Here is an 8,603-nt window from a genome sequence, read left to right as displayed (position 1 = left end):
CCGCTCGCCGGCCCTCCCCGGCCGTTAGAGAGCCTCGGCTGCCCTCCGCCCCTGCCGCGGCCAGCGGGCCACAAGCCCCCGTGCCGGCGCAGCGCCCCCCGCTCACCAAGTGCTGGTCGCTGCGGCGCGCCGACGACAGTTAGCGAACTCCCGGTCACGACGGAACTGCCGGCGCCACGCCCGGCGCCTCCTTATATAGCGACGGCCGGGGCGGCGCCGGCGTATCCCTCCGCAGAAACGCCGAGAAGGGACTACTTTCCTGCCCTTCTGCCGCGCGCGGAGAAAGCCAGCGCCCCGGGACCACGCAGCCCCTCTCCAAAGATGTTCCCCTGCGAGGGGGGGCTCTGAGCCGAGTCTGGGGGGCGCGGGCGGCTCCCCCGAGCGGCCGGGCGGAGGGATAAGCGCGGCCGCTGGGCGCTGCGTCCGCGGACGTGGCCGGCGCGCGCCTCGGCGGGGGGGCGTAGGGGAAGCCCCCGCGGGAGGCGCGAAAACGCGGCGTGGAGCCCGCGTCCCCGCGTCCTCGCGCCGACGCCCCCTCCTCTCGGCCCCAACCGTCCCCGCCGGCCTTGGGACTCGCCCTGGGCGGACGGGGGCCAGGCCCAGCGCCCCGTGCGGAGTCGGGGTCCCGCTCTCCTCCCGCGCGCCCCTCCCCCCCACCCCACCCCCGCGAAACCGAGAAGGTCTTTATTTCGGGTCGCATTTAAGATAAAGCTCCAGTTTCTGTTTCTTTAAACTCTCGCCCACCCCCGGCTTGCCCGGAGGGCTCCCCGGGGCCGCAGCCCCCCGACTCGTGGCGCCCACGCCCATCCCCCACCGGGCGGGCACTGGGACAAGGTGAATGACTCGGCAAATCTCGGCTTGGGGCCTGGACGCTGGCCAAGGCCTAAATCTCGCCGCTGGAACTTTCTGGATTGTTCTTTACTTTTCCAGTTTGATCGGCGCGACCTTGGTTTTGAGAAGGTGGTTCAGCTCTGAGCTGGGAAATCGAACCTGTTTAAGCCTGAGACTTTTAAAAGACACTAATTGACTCGCAACCCTGTATATTTAAGGGGAGGGTATGTGTTCAATAGCTCAAATATGAAATATAATTTTACAGGTACATTCCATTTGGGTAAAAGAGGAGAGGAGGGATCGCCAGCCAGATCTTTTTCATTTTTTTACAACAATCTATTTTGTGATCTCTGTGAGTCATTTCTTCGGTATGTTTTTTCAAGTTTTAAAATATGTGAACGTGGTGAAAATTTAAAACAGGTTTTTAAATGTTTTTGGTGAAAAGTCTCCCTCATAGCCTCAATTTCCCAGCCACTGTTTCTTCTAGACTCTTCGAGAAATATTCCCTAATTCTAAAAATATGGAGGGCAAGGTATATTTTAATTTGTACCCTTGAAGGCCTTCAAGAAGAAAAAAGAATTTTTTAAAGGGGCTACAAAAAAAATGACTACAAAATTTTTTGCCGTTAGGAAAAGGCTACATTCCTCGTTTAAACTGTGAACCTTAAGTTATTTAAACATTAAACTTAATATGTGAAATCAAAACAAAAGTATATATTTTCTTTGGTAACCATTGTATATATGTATTTATGCAAAAAGTCTGAGCATTGTTCAAAATACTTTAATCTCTACTTGTTAATATTTTTCAAAGAACAAAGTCGTTACTGGAAATTAAAACGAATAAAATGTCGTTTTTCAAGGTAGCAGGAGACGGCAGTCAGTGACTTCCAATAAAGATTTCTGTCAAGGTTATTTCTTTCTAAATTTTTGGAAAGAAGTTGTAAAGGAACAAAACTTTGAGGCTCTATGTAAGGTTCTTTCTCCCAGAATTTCAGAAGTTTTTAGAGGAACAAAGATAAATTCTTTCAAAGGTTAGCAGACCTAGTTTCTAACCACACCGTGTTTGCTTTTGGCTGTTGTTTTGCTGCAAGCCTTGTGATTCACGGTGTTTAAAGGCTGAGTCACAAGCTTTATGACATAGCTTTTTTCAGAGTCCAAAGGTAAAGAGGGAAACAGCCCTGACTTTAGGGGCCGGGGAGGGAGAAGAGGAGGAAGGAAACTGTGTCAGAGAGTGGGGAATGGGCCCAGGGTTATCCCCGAAGAGAAAGACGACATTCTCATAAGCTGGGGAGAACACAGGTGTTGTTTCTAGCAGAAAATTTTCTGAAATGCCCCTGCATTCCCCAAGAACAACAGTGTGTTTTGTGGCAGTGAACACAAGTAAACATTTGTTCATGGACACAGAGGGCTTGAGGAGACGGGATCTCCCCCAAAGAGAGTGGCTGGTGTTTCTCTAAGTTAGTGGTTCTCAACCAGGAGTGATTTGGCCCCTCAGTGGACAGCTTGCAAAGTCTGGAGACATTTTGGTTGTCACAACTGTGTGTGTGTGTGTGTGTGGGGGGGTGCTACTAGCACTTAGTGGTTGAGGCTAGGGATGCTGCTAACCCCCTACAATAGACTGTCCCCCAAAACACAAAATAAACTTGCCCCTAACATCAGTAATGGAGGGGGAGAATCGCTGGTCCGCAGAGGGTTTTTGTTGTCATTGTTGCCGCAACTGCTTTTCTATTTGCTGAGAAGGGCTCCCAAAGTCTAAATGTTCCACTGGGTCTCGGGAACTGGGTATCAGGTCACGCTCCTAATCCCAAAATCCCCTGACCTAAAATGCAATGTGCTAGAATGTGCGAGAAGCAGAGTGAGTCATTGGATCCATTTTCAGTCCCTTCCTTCCACAGATCCGTCCTTTGCAGGCGCCCCAGAAGAAACTGCTTCAGAGCTGGCACCAATAGAACAGTGACAGAGGCCCAGCAACAAGACCAGATTGGCGGGCAGACTGGAGCACGTGATGGGCTGAGCTCACAAAAGGCCTGGGTGTTGGGCTGCTGTGGGGAGGGGCTGGGGGGGTGGGGAGGGGAGTGATTGGACTGGTTCCTGTTTGTCTCCTTTTCTTTCTCACCCCCAAAGGATTCAGTTCCTCTGAAGGTCACAGCCTTGTATGGGACTTAACTAAGCATCATGAGAATGTCCGAGAACACAATGACCTGCCTGGCAAACACTTCCCCCCAAGAGAAAGGGTGAAATCAGAGAACTGGATGGAAAAGGCTTGCCTTGCTTTGTCATCTGTTATATAACCATGAAAGGTAGTCAAGTGTATCTGCAGCTTAGGGGGGGTGGGGCACGACAGTCCAAGGGACTGTGTTCTTTTTCCTGTTTACATTTGTGCATTTACATCGTGTGGCAGAACACAGACTTTTCCAGCTTAAAAATAACCAATTTCATCCCCTAACTTATTGGGGGCTTTTTTTTTTTTTTAATTGTGGCAAGTTATAACCTATAATTTACCATCTTAACAACTTAGAAGTGGACAGTTCAGTAGTGTTAAGTGTATGGCAGAGGAGGAAAAATAATTTTCCCTTTACCCTTCTGAGTTCTTAGCTGAGACTTCTGTAAGGAAAGACAGTAAAAATGAAATGAAAGAGGAAAAAACTCGGGTTATTAATGTGTCTTACCTCAGGTGTACATGGGAGATACCAGAGGTAAATGAGTAACAAAGATGTGGCTTTAAGTTTAGACTTAAATACCACGGGAAAGGGAAGGGGAGTATAGGCCTCTTAGGAGCAAGGGAATGATTTTTAGGAAAGACAAATGGGAAAAAAGAATGGATGGGAGATATGATAGTTTGTGATAAAGTTTGGTGCCCACTCCTAGTCTCCGTCCTGTGACAAAAGTCAGTCTTCCCCGGTTGGTTAAACTTCCAGGGTGGGGATCTGTGACCATCGAGATCCCTTTGGGGACCTGTCCTTAGGCACATAATGTGAAAGACACTCTTGGCATTTGCTGTCCTTAGGCACATAATGTGAAAGACACTCTTGGCATTTGCTGTTTTTCAAGTGCCTACAGCTCAAAATAACATTGAAGCGGCATATTTGGGGATGGCATATGCTGCTACCCTTCCACATTCACACTTACGCAACTGTCACCACCATCCCCCTCCGGGACTGTTTATATCTTGCAAAACTGAAACTCTGTACCTATTAAACAACTCTCCATTGCCCCATCCGCCCAGGCTGTGGCGGCCACCATTCTCTCGGTCTCTGTAAATGTGACTCTTCTAGGTACCTCATACAGTGAGCTTTGTTTTTTCAAATGTAAAATAAAGTGCCATCTTTGAAAAAACATTTTTCCCCAAAGATTCACAACAACTTTTTTAAGAAGCTCCATTTCCTACCACAAGCCTTATGTTATGTTTTTCCTTATAGTATTTTATTTTCCTTGTCATTGTGCTATTAGAAATATTTAATTATGAGATCAAAGTAAAACAAGCATCATATAATTAGTTTCGTGTTAAACCTGATCATTTTAGAAATAACTTCAATGTATTTGTTTTTCCAACGTATTTTTTTCTTAAAAACTTGTCGACCTTTAGGGAGAAGTAACCTTCATGGAAGCGCATTACAAACAGGAGTCATCACCAACACTCCACCACCCAACTGGTGAATCATTTCACGAATTTCAGTTTTATCTGGAAAAGGAAAAGGAAGGCTTTGCAGAGAGTCATCTCCCTCCAGATCTAAGATGAGGTGTTTTTACGATTTGAAACAAATAAAACAGGATTTGATGGATGAGGAATTCATTATTATTGCAAAGAATTGAACCCACAGGATGCAAAGAGATCCCTTCTTTCAATAAAACATAGCTTTTATTTTTAGCGATAAAATACAGCGTATAAATATAAGTATAAACAGTCTGTGCACCAGAGCCATTCATTCATTCATTTATTCATTCGTTCGTTCGTTCATTCCCAACCGGTTGCTGATGAAGCAGGGAGCAAAAACCTCACTGGCTGGGAATGTTGGTTTCCTTTTGGGTGGCTTCCTCTGAAAATGGTTCCTGGCAGCACGAAGGGCAAGGCCAGCAGAGATGCCCAGACCCTTGGCTTACACACTCGTCCCCCTGTGGCCAGGTGTGAGTCATCGGAAGGAGTCACCAGCCCTCGGGGCCAGGGAAGGTCCAGTAACTCCCAAATGATTCTTCTGCTCTCTTGCTGTGGTTTCAATGGTCATGTCAGGTTCTGCCCTTCCATTCTGCTAACTGCTCCACTTTGCCTCAGAGCAAAAGTACATGCGGAGCATTAAGTATTTCAGGAAGGACAGATCACTCTTATGGTGAAAATCCCACGATAATTCCAAGTAGTGACTGGAAATGGAGCTGTACCTGGCTATAGTCGCATCCATGGCGTTTTAAATGGTGAATAGAGTGGACAGAAGAAGGAACCAGGAGAAAAAAAAAGGTAAAGAAAAACCATGGAGATGCCGGGGATCGAACCCGGGGCCTCATACATGCAAAGCATGCGCTCTACCACTGAGCTACATCCCCAGCCTCTGAGAAGTGGGTTTTTTGAGATTCTCTGCTATAATTTTAAGAGTTTCCTCCCCCACCCTAAATAAATTTTGTATATTTAAGTGAATGTTAGGGTTTAGGAAAATCAAAACAAATCATTTTATTTCTTTCGAGTAAGCCTCTTCTTTATAGACTAACATGAAATTCTAGCTGGCACCGGAACCAAGGAACAAAGGGAAACCGACCGATTTTTTTGTGTGTGGAAGTGCCGAGGAATTAATCTTTTTCCTTTTTCTTTTTTTAATTCATTGGGGGTCACGATGGTTAATAACATTATATACATTTCAGGTTTACAACTAACGCTACATCTGCTCACAGCCCGAAGTCCAGCCTCCTTCCGTCACCATGTATCTGACCCCCTTTACTCCTTCGTCCTCCCCCCCTGGGGCCCACCGTTCTGTTGGGAACAGACCTATTCTTGAATGTTGCCCTTTACAAACAGAAAAGAAAGAAAGGAAAATGTAAGGCTGTCTTTCTAGTGGAAAAGGGTGTTGCCGCCACTGCACCTCCACCCAGAAAACTCGGGGGTCTTGTCTCCTACACCTACAGTGACTCTGAGGTTTGCACATCTGCTTGAAGACTTTTTCCATCCCAAAGAACTCTCCCGAATATAAAAAGAAGCAAACTAAATAGAAACAGATCCAGCTCTCAGAATCATAGAGGAAAGTGTCTCTTTGCCGTAGCTCATTGGAAAGAGCCGCGCTTTGCCTGTCCGCGAGCCTGTCTTTCTCGTCGAAGCACACCAGGGCAGAGAAGTCACAGTGTGCAGTGTCTTTCTGGTCATCAAGGGGCCACTCCGTGGTGAAGGAACAGGTGAGGGGTCAGGAGAGGGCAGAAAACTGAGGCTACACCTCCTCCCATCAGCGCTTGTGATGTTCTGGCAAGAAATAGAGTCATTTCCTATGTCTGGGAGGACACGTCCCAGTATGTCCTGCCACCTTTGGTCTCCAGTCAGATCCCTCGCGTGACAGCCTGCTTCTGCCTGAAACGTCACGGCCAAAGGCCTTAACGAACCGGTGCACAGGACACTGGACCCAGCAGCTGGGGTTTCGTCCGCGGACCGCTCAGGGCCTCCTCTGTAAACTGAAGTAGGTACCCGTTTGACTGGTACCTACTTCACAGGGTGGTTGTGACGACTGAACCAGTGACACCGAAGGTTTAGCGCAAAGCCTGGTACAAGGTTCAAGCTCTGAGACGTGAGTTCTCATTATGATGAATGCCGTCATTATATGAGCTCCGGCGAAGGGCCGCTGCTGCTCATATTCACCCCAGGTGCGAACTGATGCTTTGCTGATGCTGTTTCGGTGAAACGGGACACATAGGAGGGCATGGGGTGAAGTGCCAAATGGGGTTCCTGCGCAAGCTGTCTGCTGTCCTTGTTGCTTTAGCTCAGGGGGGCAGTCAAGAGAGATGTTGGCCAGAACAGAAGGATGATGGTGCCATAGACAGACGTATTTGGGATCTGGAGGAGCTAAGGGCTTGTATTCAGATCAGCAGATGCCCCTGTGAGCTCTCTCGTCAGATTGCTCTGCTCAAAACAAACTCGATTATTATTTCCTCTCTGCATACAGCTCTTAGAATAAAACCCAAGCTCCTTCCTCTGGCCGTTAAGGCCCTGTGTGACCTGGCCCGTGGACCTTGCTAATGCCGTCCCTTACTCCTCTCCTTCTTCCCTGGGGACATGCCGGCCACACCTGCCTGCTTGCTGTTCCTCAGGCATGCCAGCTTCCTTCTCACAGCAGGGCCTTTGCATGTGCCAGTCCCTCTGCCTAGAATGCTGTCCCCCAGATTTTGTCATGATTGGCTCCTCAGTGTCCAGGTCCTCAGAAAGGCCTTCTCGTCACCTCTCTAAAGAGGCCTAAGAACCTCCACGTAATCTCTATCATACTCCTCTGATTTGTTCTCCTTCATGGCACCGACACTCTCGAAACCTGTTTTATACCGTTCGTCTGTGTCCCTCGCCAGGTCGTAAGGTCAGGAGCGCAGGGTCTCGCCATCTTGTTTCCTGCGATGTCCCTAGTGCCTAGAAGGACGCATGGCACTTAATAAGTACTCAGTCACTATTTGCCAAACAAATGGGAAAAAAAAATAAATGAATGAATAAATAAATGAATGAAAGAATAGGAGCCTGGGAAGGATGATAGCTATATCCACGAAGTTGAATCTGCAATGAAGACCAGAAAACCTTTCAGCGTAGAATCACCCTACCTACCTCCTGTCTCAAATCCATAAACATTTTCTGAGGGCCAACCTCTGGGCCAGAGCAAGACATGCAAAGGTGGGCTATTTGCAGCAGAATGAGCACTTCCTGGCTCTAGAAGTTGACAGTCTTGCTATGGGAAACCATTGTATAAACCAAACACTTTACAGCGGCGCTGCGAGCATACAGGAAATGGAAAATAAGGCCTCTGTGCGAGGACGTTTTGTTCTTCCTGGTAACCATAGGTAGACCCTAGGGAGCTAGAGCATTACTGGGACTGAGGAGTTGATAGACAACCGCCGGAGCGGGTGTCATGCGACTGTCAAGTTTATCTTTCCAAAAAGAGTAAGGAATTTCCATAAAAGTAAAAGAATTTGATTTATTTAAAAGAGAAACGAAAAAAAATGCAGAGGAATAATAAAAAGCCAGCGGCCTCCCCGTCGGGGAATCGAACCCCGGTCTCCCGCGTGACAGGCGGGGATACTCACCACTATACTAACGAGGACGAGCGCTGCGCGGACTCCTCCGGGTAGATTCCTATAGAAACGCGATCCGGCTACCGGCCCGTCCGCTCCTGGCTGGGCCTCCGCATGCGACGTGCCAGGTGGGTGGGCTCGCCGGGCGCTTGCGGAGAGACCTGCATGAATCGGCGGAAGTGCTGACCCCCGGAAAGAAAGAAACAAAGGCAAATGGGAGTAAAGTGTGACCTCCCATGTCGCGACCCCCGAAGGGGAGGGGGATGTAGCTCAGTGGGAGAGCGCGTGCTTTGCATGCACGAGGCCCCGGGTTCGATCCCCGGCGTCTCCAAACCCAGGTCTCGTTTCTTTTCCTTTTGTCTCCTTCAAAAGCATGTTTAGTTATTCACACGCCTCGAAGGGCAACCGACTCTTTCTTTTCCTACGAAACCAAAGAACAAAAAGCCGCACTTATCTTAATTCCATCTTAAAGCGTCCGTTTCCTGCTCGGTGCTTGATTTAACGGCAAAGCGTTCAGAGAGCAGAAATTAATAACAG

The 8,603-nt window shown here is 48.3% G+C and overlaps 1 long non-coding RNA gene and 3 other non-coding genes across 4 annotated transcripts; 2 read left to right on the top strand and 2 right to left on the bottom strand.

The window, feature by feature from the left end:
* Positions 1-2,888: 2,888 nt before the first annotated feature.
* LOC111732412 lies at positions 2,889-4,737 on the top strand. Its single transcript, XR_002777544.1, has 2 exons — positions 2,889-3,130; positions 4,417-4,737. It is a non-coding gene; the product is annotated as an uncharacterized LOC111732412 (long non-coding RNA).
* A 557-nt stretch (positions 4,738-5,294) lies between these two features.
* On the bottom strand, positions 5,295-5,366 carry TRNAA-UGC. Its single transcript has one exon. It is a non-coding gene; the product is annotated as a tRNA-Ala (tRNA).
* A 2,657-nt stretch (positions 5,367-8,023) lies between these two features.
* On the bottom strand, positions 8,024-8,095 carry TRNAD-GUC. Its single transcript has one exon. It is a non-coding gene; the product is annotated as a tRNA-Asp (tRNA).
* Positions 8,096-8,325: 230 nt separating this feature from the next.
* Positions 8,326-8,397, top strand: TRNAA-UGC. Its single transcript has one exon. It is a non-coding gene; the product is annotated as a tRNA-Ala (tRNA).
* The last annotated feature ends 206 nt before the right edge of the window (positions 8,398-8,603 follow it).

Source organism: Pteropus vampyrus, unplaced genomic scaffold, assembly GCF_000151845.1.
Source record: "Pteropus vampyrus isolate Shadow unplaced genomic scaffold, Pvam_2.0 Scaffold456, whole genome shotgun sequence".
NCBI lineage: Eukaryota > Metazoa > Chordata > Mammalia > Chiroptera > Pteropodidae > Pteropus > Pteropus vampyrus.
Note: the sequence above shows the minus strand (reverse complement) of the source record. Positions and strands in the feature narration are given on the sequence as shown.